This window comes from Hermetia illucens, chromosome 4, assembly GCF_905115235.1.
Source record: "Hermetia illucens chromosome 4, iHerIll2.2.curated.20191125, whole genome shotgun sequence".
Taxonomy (NCBI): domain Eukaryota; kingdom Metazoa; phylum Arthropoda; class Insecta; order Diptera; family Stratiomyidae; genus Hermetia; species Hermetia illucens.
In genome coordinates this window covers 161,731,643-161,746,740 of record NC_051852.1, presented here as the reverse complement: position 1 = coordinate 161,746,740, position 15,098 = coordinate 161,731,643, and the positions used below count along the sequence as shown (strand labels likewise).

At 41.8% G+C, this 15,098-nt stretch overlaps 1 protein-coding gene and 1 pseudogene across 2 annotated transcripts in view; one reads left to right on the top strand and one right to left on the bottom strand.

Annotated features, from left to right (window-relative positions):
* Positions 1–246: 246 nt before the first annotated feature.
* On the bottom strand, positions 247–1,446 carry LOC119654143 (annotated as a pseudogene).
* Positions 1,447–5,399: 3,953 nt separating this feature from the next.
* LOC119654345 (glycerol-3-phosphate dehydrogenase, mitochondrial) overlaps positions 5,400–15,098 on the top strand; it is a 55,016-nt gene continuing 45,317 nt past the window's right edge. The window contains exon 1 of one of the 2 annotated variants that reach the window (XM_038059685.1): positions 5,400–5,765. The gene's annotated coding sequence lies outside the window, so the exon portion shown is untranslated. The remainder of the gene's footprint in view (positions 5,766–15,098) is intronic. The other variant, XM_038059684.1, reaches the window with a different exon arrangement.

The window sequence follows — 15,098 nt, the reverse complement described above, 5'->3', positions numbered from 1 at the left end:
GGGGTCAAGGAGGAAGAGAGAGGGAGGAAGTCCTTAAATCAATAAAAATTATTCACTATTCATGATATATTGATTCACTCCAAACAAAATAAAAATAAAAGAAAATTGAAAATAATAATATACAAATGAAAAGAAAAATTTAATTAAATTAAAGAAAAAGGTGAAAAAAAAGAAAAGAAATGGGATCCAATCAAAAAAAATTAACACTTACACGTTGATTCACTCCGAGCTTGGCGTGGTGCGTATTTATGGTGATGCTGATTCTGTTTGTGGATTAAACATATTTAGAGACATTAAAATATAAATTTCATAATTATATAATCTACTACTTCATCTTCCTTTTTTTTTTAAAAAAAAACCTTTTAGAGTTCGTGGTTGCTTCTATGGCTGGTTTTTGATGCGTACGGTCAGCAATGAACCACGCTTCTTGTATTACCAAACTCTTAACCAAAATCTCTTAAATCACTTGCTGTTCCGAGGAACGGGCACAGATCAAAATCGCTTTAGCCTTCCTCTCGCACCAGCCTTAACCTTCACCCCTTCTATGCCAGCTTCTTGGATGCACACTGAGATTTTCTCAAGATCGGGTTGGGAAAACAACACTTCTAGTTTGCATTGTGATATCACCGGAATAATTGTAACACCAGAATGTCCACCGATCACCGGAATATCAATGGTATTCACCTCAACTTTACATGAATCCGAAATGAATTTTCGAGCAAGGACAATGTCCAAAGTTGAAATACCGAAGAGACGACGGGGATAGTACTTTCCTTTGGATTTTAGAATTTCTGCGGCAATTGGTACACACGAGTTCACAGGATTTGTAATAATCAGAATTAAAGCCTTTGGATAATTGTCCGCAATGGCAGAAGTCAAATCGCGAAAGATCCCAGCATTGGTGTTGAACCAATCACCTCGAGTTTACGTGGCACGCCCGTTGGGATAACAACTCCATCGGCACCTTTAAAACCATCAGCAAGTTGCTCTGCTCCAACGTATCCCTTTACACTCGTGGCTATGTAGATGTGGGAAAGATTCGCTTCCAGAGTCCGGACAGAGGCTACACCTTACCACCAGATGCTCCGTCTGTCTCCGGTGCCAATCCCAAAACTTCCTTCCTATCTCACCCAGCAGTCCAGCTGATCAGCCAAGAAGCGCTCCCCATGCCGCTACGTTCGTTTTGAACTCTGTTGAGTTCATGTTGCAGCAACATGCGGGTACGCCTACGGATCCGCAAATCATTCCCCTCTGTCAAGATTAATTCGCCCGAATGCATTCAATAATGTGCAATCTGCGGCGAACATTATTGAGCAAATTAATTCAGAAAAAGGCGAATGAGATTCCGCTCCCGTCGCGAAGCCGCGGCCACTACACCTTCCTTCTAGTGCATAGACCATTCTTCTCGCGAATACGCTGCAATGGGTCATTATAATTCATATCCATGTCGAATTTTTGAGTTAATATATTCGGAGCCGACAATACAAATGTATAGGTCTTATGGATTTATCCTGGCGACCGAAGCTGCCAGCAAGCAACTCTTGGAAATTTATCAGAACTCTATAAAGTAATGATAACCTTTCCTCTTTGGGTTGGCTCCGATATAACATTTTGCCCTTTTGCTCGTGTGCAAACCACCACCATACTATTTTTCAAAATTATTCAGAGTAACCCCAATGACAATTTTTTCCTGAAGAACTTCTAAAAAAATGCTGCTTGTATTCGGAAATGAATGTCATTTATGAATCCTTTCACATAAAATAGGTGGCATCATTTTGCACGTTGTTTAAGGGGATTTCCCACACTTGTGAAAGGGGGGGTTTGAATTTTTTTTTCATAGAATATGGTCGAGTGGGGTATCAAATTAAAAGGCGCAATCAGTACTTTTCAAAATTGATGATAATTTTTAATACCGGGTGAAACATAGGCAGCAGTGCATGCATACGAAATCTAGGCCTCAAAATTCCAAGCTCATATGCGTATTGTCACGTTGCGTGAAGTGGGGAAAACAATTCGCGAAATTACAAAGATTGTTGAGAAATCAATCGGCGGAGTAATAAAAGTGAATAACGTAACTTGAAAATTAGAAAACGATAGGCTACGTGGCCGCCCGCGTAAGCTAACATATCGTGAGAAGACAGATATCGTCCGAGAATTTGCGCAAAAACCCCTTTAGAAGTGCACCTGAATTGATCTAATATGTGGCAACAGCTCTCAGTAACGATGGTCATCTGACACGTACTTTTATGGGCGATTGCCGTGACAGAATCCTCTCATTACAGAACAAAATCGGGTGAAACGACTTGCTTTCGCGAAAGAATACGTGATGAAGCGACTCGAATTCTGGGAAACAGTCATATTTTCAGATGAAAGTAAGTTTAACATGTTCGGTTCGGAATATAGGACTCAAAGTACAGAATTTACAACCGACTGTGGAGCATGGGGGCGGTAACGTGATGGTTTGGGGCTGTACGGCGGCCGCAGGTGTAGGGAAGCTTGAACGCATTGACGGTATTTTGGAAGCTCCAGACTACGTCGATATATTGCGCCGTAATCTGCGGTCGAGTGTGACGAATTTACTGAATTCATTCCGGTTCAAGCAGGACAACGACCGCAAATAGGAATGGTTGTTATATAATACGGAAACTCCGCCGCAGAGCCCGATTGAACAGTTACAAGCCATCCTCGATCATCATCATCATCAACGGCGCAACAACCGGTATCCGGTCTAGGCCTTAATAAGGAACTCCAGATATCCCCGTTTTGCGCCGGGGTCCACCAATTCGATATCCTTAAAAGCTGTCTGCCGTCTTGACCAACGCCATCTTTTTTTTCTACCATAGATATTGCCCTTATAGACTTTCTGGGCTGGATCATCCTCATCCATACGGATTAAGTGACCCGCCCACCGTAACCTATTGAGGCGAATTCTATCCGCAACCGGACGGTCAGCGATAGATAGATTTCGTCGTTATGTAGGCTACGGAATCGTCCATCCTCATGTAGGGGGCCAACAATTCTTCGGAGGATTCTTCTCTCAACGCGGCCAAGAGTTCGCAATTCGTCTTGCTAAGAACCCAAGTCTCCGAGGAATACATGAGGACTGGCAAGATCATTGTCTTGTACAGTAAGAACTTTGACCCTATGGTGAGACGTTTCGAGCGGAACAGTTTTTGTAAGCTGAAATAGGCTCTGTTGGCTGACGCATCGTAGTTGTTATCGGTTGTGATTTTCAACCCTAGATAGGAGAAATTATCAACGGTCTCAAAGTTGTATTATCCTATCCTTATTCTTCCTGTTTGACCAGTGCGGTTTGATGTTGTTGGTTGATTCGTCTTCGGTGCTGACGTTGCCACCATATATTTTGTTTTGCCTTCATTGTTGTGCAGCCAAAGACCTCGCGCCGCCTGCTCGATCTGGATGAAGGCAGTTTGTACGTCTCGGGTGGTTCTTCCCATGATGTGGATATCGTCAGCATAGGCCAGTAGTTGGATTGGGGAGGTTCAAGAGGATCTTACCTCTTGCATTTACCTCAGCATCACTTCATCACTTTCTCGAGGGCCAGGTTAAAGAGGACGCATGATAGCGCATCCCTTTGTAGTAGACCGTTGTTGATGTCGAATCGTCTTGAGAGTGATCCTGCTGCTTTTATCTGGCCTCGCACATTGGTCAGGGTCAGCCTAGTCATTCTTATTAATTTCGTCGGAATACCGAATTCTCTCATGGCCGTGTACAGTTTTACACTGGCTATGCTATCATAGGCGGCTTTAAAGTCGATAAGAAATTTTAAAAAGCCGCATCTCCAGTGCTTCTCGGCAAAAAATGGTTTTACTTACTATGCTGTTTTCTCGTGGTATTTATGAATCTCTTTTGCTAATGTGAAAGATTGCGAAATGACGATGATTATATTGCCAGCATATGCGATGATTTGGCATTACTTATAGAGCAGCCTTTTGCATGCACAGACAATTTTTGTATAACCTATTCAAGTGCTAAATTGTAACACAGAGGTACCCGCCCATCTCCTTGTTTCATTTTGACGTTTGTCAGAGAGGTACCAGCCCATCTCCTTGTTTCAATTTGACGTTTGTCTCGAACGCATCACATGCATTAGTTCCGTAGTTTCCATTTATAAAAAATAAATTTAAGCCGAAGGTATGGGCACTCTTAGTGGCATATAATTGTATGAATTTTATAACATAAAATATAGGAAACAGGTATCGGCGTGGTATCGGAGCCTAGGCACCATACAGTGATAGCCTTTTGATTTTTTTTAAGATTTTTCAGTTGGGTAGTTTCTGAGAATGAGTCCGCGAAAGAAATGATCGCTATCGACCCCTGCACTCCCCACCTTTCGAGCAAATATCAAAAATAAGACCGGCTTCGGAAAGTACTAACCGGAACCTTCCATTTGATACCCTAGATAACTATATTTGGTGAAAAAAATTACACTCCCCTTTTTAATGTATGGGGACTCCCCCTTAAATTTGACGTAGAATGATGTAACTCACTGTATACGTGAGCGTTCACAGTTCCCACTTTTCCATCGAATTGGATATCAATTGCTATAACTGTTCAACTATTTCCGAGAAAAATGGGTGTGACAGACAGACAGACAGACAGTACTGTCTGACCGATCTTAATAAGGTTTTGTTTTACTACTTTTAGGTGCATTCAGGTTCATATTCTTAGAAAATAAGTTAGTGATATAAAATTAAAAAGGTGTTGGTTTCAGAAAAAAATTGGATTCGCTACACGTTCTGCGGTTGGATAACTCTAGCGTTATCAACTGGCTCAACAACCGCGATTGGAGGAATTTTGATGCTCGAGTAGCGGTAGGAAGTTCCAATTGCAAAGTTTTCCCCTACCTTTCTGAAATATTTAGAGGGGTATGAAAGGTCCTGAGATCTGCTCCTAGATCCAACCTATGTAGTTTCAGGATTAAAACAATGCTTGTCGGATTATAAATACGTCTCCAATATTATTAAATTATATTCACTTTGTATAAAAGTTATAAAGCGGGAGATTAATATTTTTTTTTTAATTTTTATATTTTTGTGTATTTTTTTTTTAAATTTTTATACGATTGGCTTCCTTTGGAGTATCCTATGTGTAGTGAGAAAGGTTTTTTTTCCCATAGGAAAGCTGCAAAACCTTTCACATCTGAAGCGCCCGACATTCGGTCTCCTACTAATTATTGCAAAGTTAATCAGATTATTAGCGAATTTTTCCATTATAATCATTTGATTATATAAAAATTGTCGAATCAAACACAGCATGTGCGATCTCTTCTATCATACAAGCGCTTCACTATCCTAAAAATATTACTTATTATAAGTATCTAGTATGGAGGAATAGTATTTCAGTCGCAGATTGTAGGCGGCCAGTCTGGGGTGAGCTTCCCTCCTGATCGCTCGTCGAGTTAGCAGTATTACGTTCGCTTAATTGCTCCACCAGGCGTTGGACTTTCGCGCACCGAGAACTCGACTCATAGAAAAGCTAACACTGCCGCTGCCGCTATTAGTGAATTCCGTGCTGTGATATCACCCATTACCTCTGGCAATTAAATCGTGTGTAGCAACGTTTCGCCGCTGCACCGTACATATGTACAGAGAAGTATCTTCGCGAAAAACTAATTTTAGATATCCCTTCAATTAGATATTCGGATAGTGCACCGATCATTAGATTGAATCTGTTGGTCAGTCGCTCAGTTCGTCGCTTTGACCGCAGTGAATTGTGACAACTTTGTTAGAGTCGAGAAAACGGTAATAAGCTTTGCCTACAGATTTTATCAAGTGTGAATCCCATCTTTTCTTGCTGGATATTAGCTTGGGTGGTGGTGACTGATTCTGAGAGCGTAGTGTGATATCACATTGTGGAGATTTGTTTGAATAGTAAACGATGAGTGTTTAGTGCGTTGCTAATTGCGTGTGATTGCTGGTATAAAGGGGATATTATGTAATGCCACGCTTGGCGATTACACAAGGAGATTGTGAAATGAAGTTATATCAATGATACTTTTATTGGGTATTCGAATCGAAAATGTATCTTTCTTGGTCACTCGGCCAGGCCTGGAGTATTTATAGAGATTCTACGTTTCTCAGAAATTTCAGGCATTTACTCCTCATTCTAGTTTAGTTTTAAATAAATTTATTCGCAACATTAAGGTGACTGGATCACTCCTATCGCGGCTGCACACAACGTGAGTTTATTTGATCACTTCCTAGGCTAATGACCCGGACGCCCACTATAGATGTCGGAATCTTTTGTTGGAAGCCACTCGCTTAACGCCTATACATAATCTTGTCTAAGACTTTAGATCATTTGGACGTCTTACAAGTCGGTCAAAGCGAGTAAATAAGTGTATTGTTTGGAAATTTGGCAGCTGATTCTATGAATTGTACTTAGGTAAAAATAGCAGATTGAGATACTCGTATATCTTTGTGTAGTATAGATAGGTGTATGGCCAGAGCCAGATGTACATAGGACGTACTGCCGCGCTTTTATACTCTTTCGCACATAATTGGGGATATTTTGATCTTGACATATTGGCTCACATTAGATACAGATTGGCTCACATTAGATACAATTCTAATACTGACTAATACCAACTAGTAATACGAAATACAACGGAGCCTTTCATATTTTATTCGAAATTAATAGATTTTTATGTCGTTTTATTGATGATTTCAATAGAATTCGGGTTGTCATCAATTTTTTTTAATAGTCTAATAAATTGGCTGAGAGTGCAGACTTGATTGCGAATACTTATCTGAAATTTGCCTGATATTTTCAGGTCATGGAAAAGTGTAATTGATGTAAAAAAAAAAATTGTCGCTCAATCCAATTTGTACCAGTATGCACGAGTAGGCGGCATGCGATTAATTTCGAGTGCGTCACTGTACCGTAATTTGAAGGTTTGGGATTATCTTTGAGATAGTCTAGTCACTGGTATTATTGTTGGTAGTTGCCTAATGTTAAGGTAGATAAGGTACATTTCATGTCCATTCCTCTTTCATGAAGTGTGAATGAGAATCTGGCATGAGCGTGACAAGAAACCCTAGTGCCGAGTACGTTGATAAATTCAAGCAACAACAGTACAAATTGTAGTTAAGGTCGAATTAACGATGGTCAATTTACTAGTCAATGTATGAGTGGCCTTACAAGATCAGTTTGCTGTAGGTCTGGTATCAGTTGCGACCCACGATCAGTCAGCATTATTATACCAGATTAGCAGGGTATATTTAGATAATTTTCGTCGGTCTAGCTCATTAGTCCTATGAATTGAACTTTAAGAATACACTGAAAGTATTCCCTGATTTGTCGTTGAAGGTGACTAAGAACGGTCGAAATTTGGGGTTAGCAACCTGCAAATTTCAAAAATTTAATGGTCAAGGTGAGCTTAGACATCTTCCACAGAGATGGGATGTGATGTGATGGTGACCGTCACAGCAACGGCAATGGTGAAAGGTTTGTAGATTTCTGCAACCTTTACCACATCGTCATCGGAGGCTCCCTGTTGGAACCCAGAACTTACGACAAGGTCAGTTAGGTTCGAATGACCGGCCACAACCTCTATTTTTATTGATAATATCGTGATTAGTAGTAGACTTAGGAGCTGCTTTCTGAATGTTGGTACCCAAGTGCTGACAATTGCCTCAAAGGGGGCTTATTTAATGGTTGCTTACTTTCGCTTAAGTGTCATTATTGCATTTGTTCACACTGAAACAGAGTGCCGGCCTCCCACATTCAATACGGTCTGTCTCCGTGTTTTAGCTATCGTTCAGCAGGGAGAAAACTTACTTGGTAGCACAAACTCTGCACATCCAGCCCGCCCCAAAACGACGTTACAGGACCTTGTAGATTACGGAACCATGGAGGCTGACCGACGAAGGAAATTGGCTGAGGGCTCTGTTAATAGCTGCAAACGGGGGTGACCACAAAGTGCTAAAGCTCCATTACTGTGACAAAGCAATTGAATTGGTTGATTTCGTCACTGTATAGTTCTTAATTAAAAGTTTTACAGGTGAGGGGCGTTAACGGTAAGCTATGGTAAACCCTGGGTCTTGACGGTCTCCGTGTGAAATTTTTCCACGCAGCCCCTGTAATGTCTGAAGAGTTGATACTGGCGCTCAATTGTAAATTATGGGAATTTGAGATCATTCTCAATGATTGAAAGAAAGGTATGATAGTGCAGATTCCGAAAAAAGCACCCGTCTTGAGTACGACAACTGGAAGGGTTTTTATGTACATTCAGCTGTCGGGAAAATATTAGCCAAAATTATCCTGGAAAGCACCGATGAATATTTCGAAAAGCCTGATCGACAAGGAGAGTTCTATTTTCGACTCTGGGTCCTCCTGTGCCCACCTCATTAAAACAGTGTGCAGAGTCTAGATCGCCAAAATGCCTGCCCTTCATCAATATCGAGAAGGTTTTCGACAGCATGAAAAGAGAGTGTATCTGCAATGGTCTACGTAGGAGTCGCACTCCAGAGAGATTGATAGCTGCTACCATTTCCGTCGCCAAGTAATTATTTTCTATTCTGAATATATAGTGGAGTCCCCATAATTCGTATTTCCGGCTAAATCGCACAAATTTGTTAATTTTCTTTATTTCGCGCTGCCGAAAATTGGTAATCACGATATTTCGTATCAAATAGTCAGTTCCTGGACGTTGCGAATTATTATTTCAACAGTGCGATTTCCACCAAACTTGGTAGGATCAAGCTCAATATTAGAGCGTACATTGTTGCAAAATTTCGTGGTGCTAGAATAAAATTAAGTGGGGCTCTGCAGCCAATTACTGAAAATTATAGTAATATACTATTATTAACTTTGTTTGAAGGGATATCGGTATGGAAGGTATTTCGGAGCCTAGCCACCATATAGGGGCAGCGTTTTGATTTTTTTCAGATTTTTTCGGTTGAGCAGTTTCTGAGAATGGCCTTCTTAAATAAATGATCATTTTCTACCCCCCGCACTCCCCACCTTCCCAGCAAATGCCAAAACTAAGACAATCTTCGGAAAGTACTAATTGAGACCTTTCATTTGATACCCCACATGAGTATATTTGACGAAAAAAAAATTTGGTTTTACACACAACAAAACCTTTAAAAACATATAATCATGCTTCGGTTGAGCAAAAACTGTAAAGTGAACTGGCAACGGTCGAGTTCGTATTTCTTACCAAATTTTAACCCGGTTGAGGATTTTTGGGAATTTTTGCTACGACTCCGTCGGGACTCTCGGTGTTGTTGGGGTGGGATTTAGCGGAGTTGATGCATAAAAACTGAAGAGAGACGCATTTTCCACGTTTGACCTTGACACTCCTGGCTGTCGGTCCATAGGATGCTGGATTAGAGTATGTTTACTGTATTTAGAGCCGAAAGTTCAGTCTGCCAGAATTGCATTTTGTCACCGACACTTTTCTTCACGTGGAGGGGCTCATTGGACTGTGTCTCTCTCCACGAGTAGTATGGCTTAATCATCAATAATAATTTGTAAATCCACTGTCGTTTCTTCCGACTGGGCTAAACATTTTTAGATGCGTTGATCAGAAGGCGAAAGTGGCAGTAGATAGGTCACACATTAAGAAAGGGGAACAATTCCATTATAACATTGGTTATGCCATGCAATAGAATCCACTACCACAGGATGGTTCGCAAGTGGATAGCCACAGAACTACGTTTCGTTGAACAATGGAGGAAGATGAGCGCAATCTTCACACATCTGTTCACAACAAACTTTGGCATACCCTTTCGAAACTTCAAAAAATCTGTTAGCAACGTTTAAGCAAGTGGGAACCCATTTCTCTTCGAATATTTTGTTGACTCTGTGGAATAGTCTCAACATTTGAAAATTGTGCACGTATGAGACTAAGGTTAAAACTTTTGTTGTTCCCCAAAAATCAAGGGATAAGACCATGTGTGGACGCTAGACTAGAGCAAAATACACTGAATCTTATTGGACCCACCTGAAGCTCGCCAAACACTCCCATGGAACAAAGCCTACACATGGGAAAAGGCCAGAAGAAGGATCATCCTAGAAAGGAAGTTAAAGATACTCATCACAACACAAAAGAATCAAGAGGCAATAGACAGAGTCGTAGAGAAGAAATCTGGGCCCAGGGTGAACATTAATCAAAAAAACGGGACCGGGGTGAAAATTATACGGGTCTGGGGTGGAAATTATGCGGGCTCCATATTATCATTTTATTCCATTTAAATTTCTATTCCGGGCCCCCTTCCTCTCGTTAGGCAGGAACATAGAGCAACCAAAGGAAGAATTAATTCCTACTATGTAATCAATAAATCTAATCAACACTTCACCACGGTGCTACTATTACTACTCAACAAAGGACTAAACTGTGCCATAAAAGATCCCACGTTCCCTACAGAAGACGGTTAAGTCCTTGAGGGTTTAACGTGAGCACCTGTCTGGACTATTTAATCCTACGGTCTTCTTAAGACACAGATTGATTTTGTGGGCACAATCAGAGCCCCGCTCAGACAAGCAACAACGGTACGAGTCTATACCAAGTGCAAGACCTACCTAAATATCTACCGAACTAAGGAGGACGGCACCCGTGTTGAAACGCAACACCACGCGGAGACCCGAAGGTCTCTTCTCGCTTGAGCATAACCACAACCCCCATGAAGCTCCCACTAGGGGGCCTACCGCAAATTACCGAGCTGTACTCACATACAACGGGAGTTCATCCGAAGTATGAGAGTCCAGGAGCTATCTCGGTTCCCATCATCGGCGCAACAACCGGTATCCGGTCTAGGCCTGCCTTAATAAGGAACTCCAAACATCCCGGTTTTGCGCCGAGGTCCACCATTTCGATATCCCTAAAAGCTGTCTGGCGTCCTGGTCTACGCCATCGCTCCATTTCAGGCAGGATTCGCCTCGTCTTCTTTTTCTACCATTGATATAGCCCTTACAGACTTTCCGGATGGGATCATCCTCATCCATACGGAATAGGTGATTCGCCCACCGCAACCTGTTGAGCCAGATTTTATCCACAACCGGACGTTAATGGTATTGCTCATATATTTCATCGTTATGTAGGCTACGAAATCGTCCCTCCTCATGTAGGGGGCCGAACATTTTTCGGAGGATTCTTCTCTTAAACGCGGCCAAGAGTTCGCAATTTTTCTTGCTAAGAACCCAAGTTTCCGAGGAATACATGAGGATTGGCAAGATCATAGTCTTGTACAGTAAGAGCTTTGACCCTATGGTGAGACGTTTCGAGCGTAACAGTCTTTGTAAGCAGAAATAGGCTCTGTTGGCAGCCAACAACCGTGTGTGGATTTCCTCATCGTAGCTGTTATCGGTTGTGATTTTCGACCCTAGATATGAGAAATTTTCAACGGTCTCAAAGTCGTAGTCTCCTATCTTTATTGTTTTCATTTGTGCGATTTGATGTTGTTCGTTCTTTGGTTTTTGGTTCGGACGTTGCCACCATGTACTTCATCTTGGCTTCATTAATGTGCAGCCCAAGATCTCGCACCAATCCTGCCTGCTCGATCTGGATGAAGGTAGACTGTACATCTCGGGTTGTTCTTCCCATAATGTCAATATCATCAGCGTAGGCCAGTAGTTGGGTGGACTTAAAGGGGATCGTACCTCTTGCATTTACCTCAGCATCACGGATCACTTTCTCCAGGGTCAGCTTAAAGAGGACGCATGGTGGGGTATCGCTTGTCTTAGACCGTTGTTGATGTCGAATGGCCTCCAGAGTGATCCTGCTTCTTTTATCTGGCCTCGCACATTGGTCAGAGTCAGCGTAGTCAGTCTTATAAGTTTCGTCGGTATACCGAATTCTCTCATGGCCGTGTACAGTTTTACCCTGGCTATGTTATCATAGGCGACTTTAACGTCGATGAAAAGATGGTCCAACTGATGTCCATATTCCAGCAGCTTCTCTGTCGCTTGCCACAGATCAGATCAGATCTGGTGCTAATTTGCCTGGAGTGATGCCTCTTTGGTATGGGCCAATGATGTTCTGGGCGTATGGTGCTATCCGACCTAGCAAGATAGCGGAGAAGATCTTATAGACGGCACTCAGTAACGTGATACCGCTATAATTGCTGCACTGCATGATATCTCCCTTTTTATGTATGGGACAGATAATGCCTCGTTGCGTTGATTCGCTGTCCCATACCTTGATCATAAGTTGATGAACCGCTTGGTGCAGTTGGTCGCCTCCATATTTAACAGATTCGGCTATAATTCCATCGGTTCCTGGCGACTTATGGTTTTTAAGCCGGGGGATTGAACGGACTGTTTCTTTCATGTTTGATGGTGGCAGCTTTTCGAGTTCACAGACCTGTTAGTTCTGCCAGGCTTCCTTTTTCCGTGTGTGAAGTCGCTTCTCCGCTCGACGGAATTCGGGATAAGTGTCCGCGCGTGCTCGCGTTCTTTGAGAATGCAACCTTACTCAGTATGCAAAATTCTTTTATTCCGTTGCTAGCTTACTTTCATCGTCGAACCAGCCGTTTCGACTTTTCTTGCGGCTGGACCCAAGTATGTTTGTGGCCGTATCGATGATAAGATTCTTCAGGTGGCTGTGAAGATTATTTGTTGATGCTTCATTTCCAGGACATCTGTTAGTTGCGATTATTGCGGCATCTATTTCCCCCTTATAGGTGTTGCGGAGGGCTATGCTGTGGATGGCTTCAGCGTTAACTCTGATTGTCAGAGGGAATTGTAGGTGGTGTTGTAATTTGAGATAGGAGCACTACGCTAACGAGATAGTGATCCGAGTCTATATTGGCCCCCCTATATGTTCTGACATTCATCAAAGCTGAGAGGTGGCGGCGTTCAATCAGCACGTGGTCAATTTACTTGAAAGTGGTCCCGTCTGGAGAGGCCCATGTATGTTTGTGGACCACCCTTCGCGCAAACCAGGTACTTCATATAACCATTTCGTGCGATACTGCTAACTGAATAATCCGCAGTCCGTTATCATTGGTATCCCTATGTAAGCTATGGGAGCCAGCGTATCGCCTGCTCTGTCCCTACTTGACTGTTGAAATCTTCAAGTACGATTTTGATATCATACTTGGGCAGGCTTCGAGGGTCCGCTCAACTGCCTCGTAAAAGGTATCCTTCTCCGACTCTGTAGTCTCCTCTGCAGGGGTGTGATCGTTTATGAGGCTTATATTTCTAAACTTGCTTCGCAAACGCAGAGTGCATAGCCTTTCGCTTGTATTTTCAACGCCGATAATATCAGGTTTTTTTTTGGCTGACTAAGAAACCTATTCGGAGCACATGGTTTACTGGATGGCCATTATAATATATGGTGCAGTCGCTCTTCTCCAGGAATCCGGTCCCTGTCCAGCACATCTCCTGTGTCCTGGGTTATATACATACCGTAAAAAGAATAAGATGTACCAGACTTCGAGACAACAACTCCAGATTTCCTCAACCAGCAAACGCTACTTGCAAGGGACTGCCGTACAACCCGTTAAGCCTGCCATATACGATCAGACAGGCCTATCAGTGCCGCCTGAACACTCCACACTCCATCCGGCAGGCTCCTGAACGTAGAACACCGTGAAAGGCGTTGCGATGTAAAGTTGATATAAAGGTTTTGTAAGTCTGATTCAGATTTTTCTAAATCCATTTCAGAATTTTCCATTTGACATTTAGATTTTCCAATTTCCAATTCAAAATTTTTTTGCAATATTTTACTATAAAGTTTTATACCAAATTTTTACCACTGGCACTCAAAAAAAATCAGGGCTCCCATCTTGAACTCGGTTGTAGTTTCAAAGCGGGGACATTTGCATATCATCATGGTAAAGTTTAATTTACCGACCCCCAGCGAAAGATCGTGGCAGTCGCCCTGTCCTTATAAAGTTACGGCGCTCCGAAAAGGTGGTATTTTCATGTCTTTAAGAAGTTTTCTGCTAAGGCAATTATGGTGCGGTTGGAGCGAGTAGCCGCCATCTTCCAACTTTACTCACTCCCGCGTCAGAATTCTCTAATAGATGTCAAGAGAAGGATCCTTCCCCTTTTACCCTTCACCATGATAATATGAACTTGGAAGTTGCTCCAAAAAGGGGGAGGGCTGAAGAGACAGTAACCTTTGTTTCTTTCTCCGCACCCTTTCTATATCCTCCGGGCCTGGGGTTTAAAATTAAACCCTACCATTTATATCTCAAAATAGCCCAATTTTAAAGCGTCGTAATTTCCTCCTACATGCGCTCCCTGTCTTCCTCCTCGTAGGTCAATAACAAGAAATCTCCACTTCTTAGATCAATGCCCACCGCTTTAAATCTTCCTTCCGCGCACATGTCATTAATGGTCAAATTCAAGTCTTTCCTTGACCTTCAATTTCGCTGCTCTGAGATAATACTCGTTTGCTAGCTGTTAAGTGGATCTACATTTTTATGGACTCAAGTCTATGATTACAATGATTGCCCGTGGTGAATTAAATTTTTTTCTTTGATACTTCTTAAGTGAGCGAGTTTTCTCAAGAGTCGGGTGAGCAGATATTGCAATTACCTCTGTTATTCCATCTAAATTCATCAATAGATACTTCGGTAACTATCTAGAATTTCCGCGAAATGATCACTTATGGCTTAGTTCTGTGCTGATTATAGAAGATGATTCGGTCATCATCTCGGTCATCATCTTAGTATTGTGGACAGTGGAATAATAGGAGAGTGGCGTAAATAAAACAAAATGTTGCTTCCGACCGCGCTTCCATTATTTCCACATATTTTTTTCTGCAGTGGTGAAGCTTATCGCTATTTTGTCCCCATCAATATGACCTTCAGGTTCTATATTTATATCACATACTACGATCTGCATTCAAGATACATAACGTGCTGGGCATAATGAGATGATTTTTATATTAAGCGAATGGGACCGTAGAATTGACTACAAAGGTTGAAAAATAAATTTGACATATTTCAGATTTTCCATGATCACCTGGTCTTTTCTCTTGTAATTTAAAAAAAAAAAATAAAACTTTTTTCATTGATTTCTCTCTTAAATAACAACTGGCAATCGTTATGAAGCTGCCACTAAGATGCATATATATTATTAAACGTTCCATGTAACTACGTTTTGGGAAATATCACTCT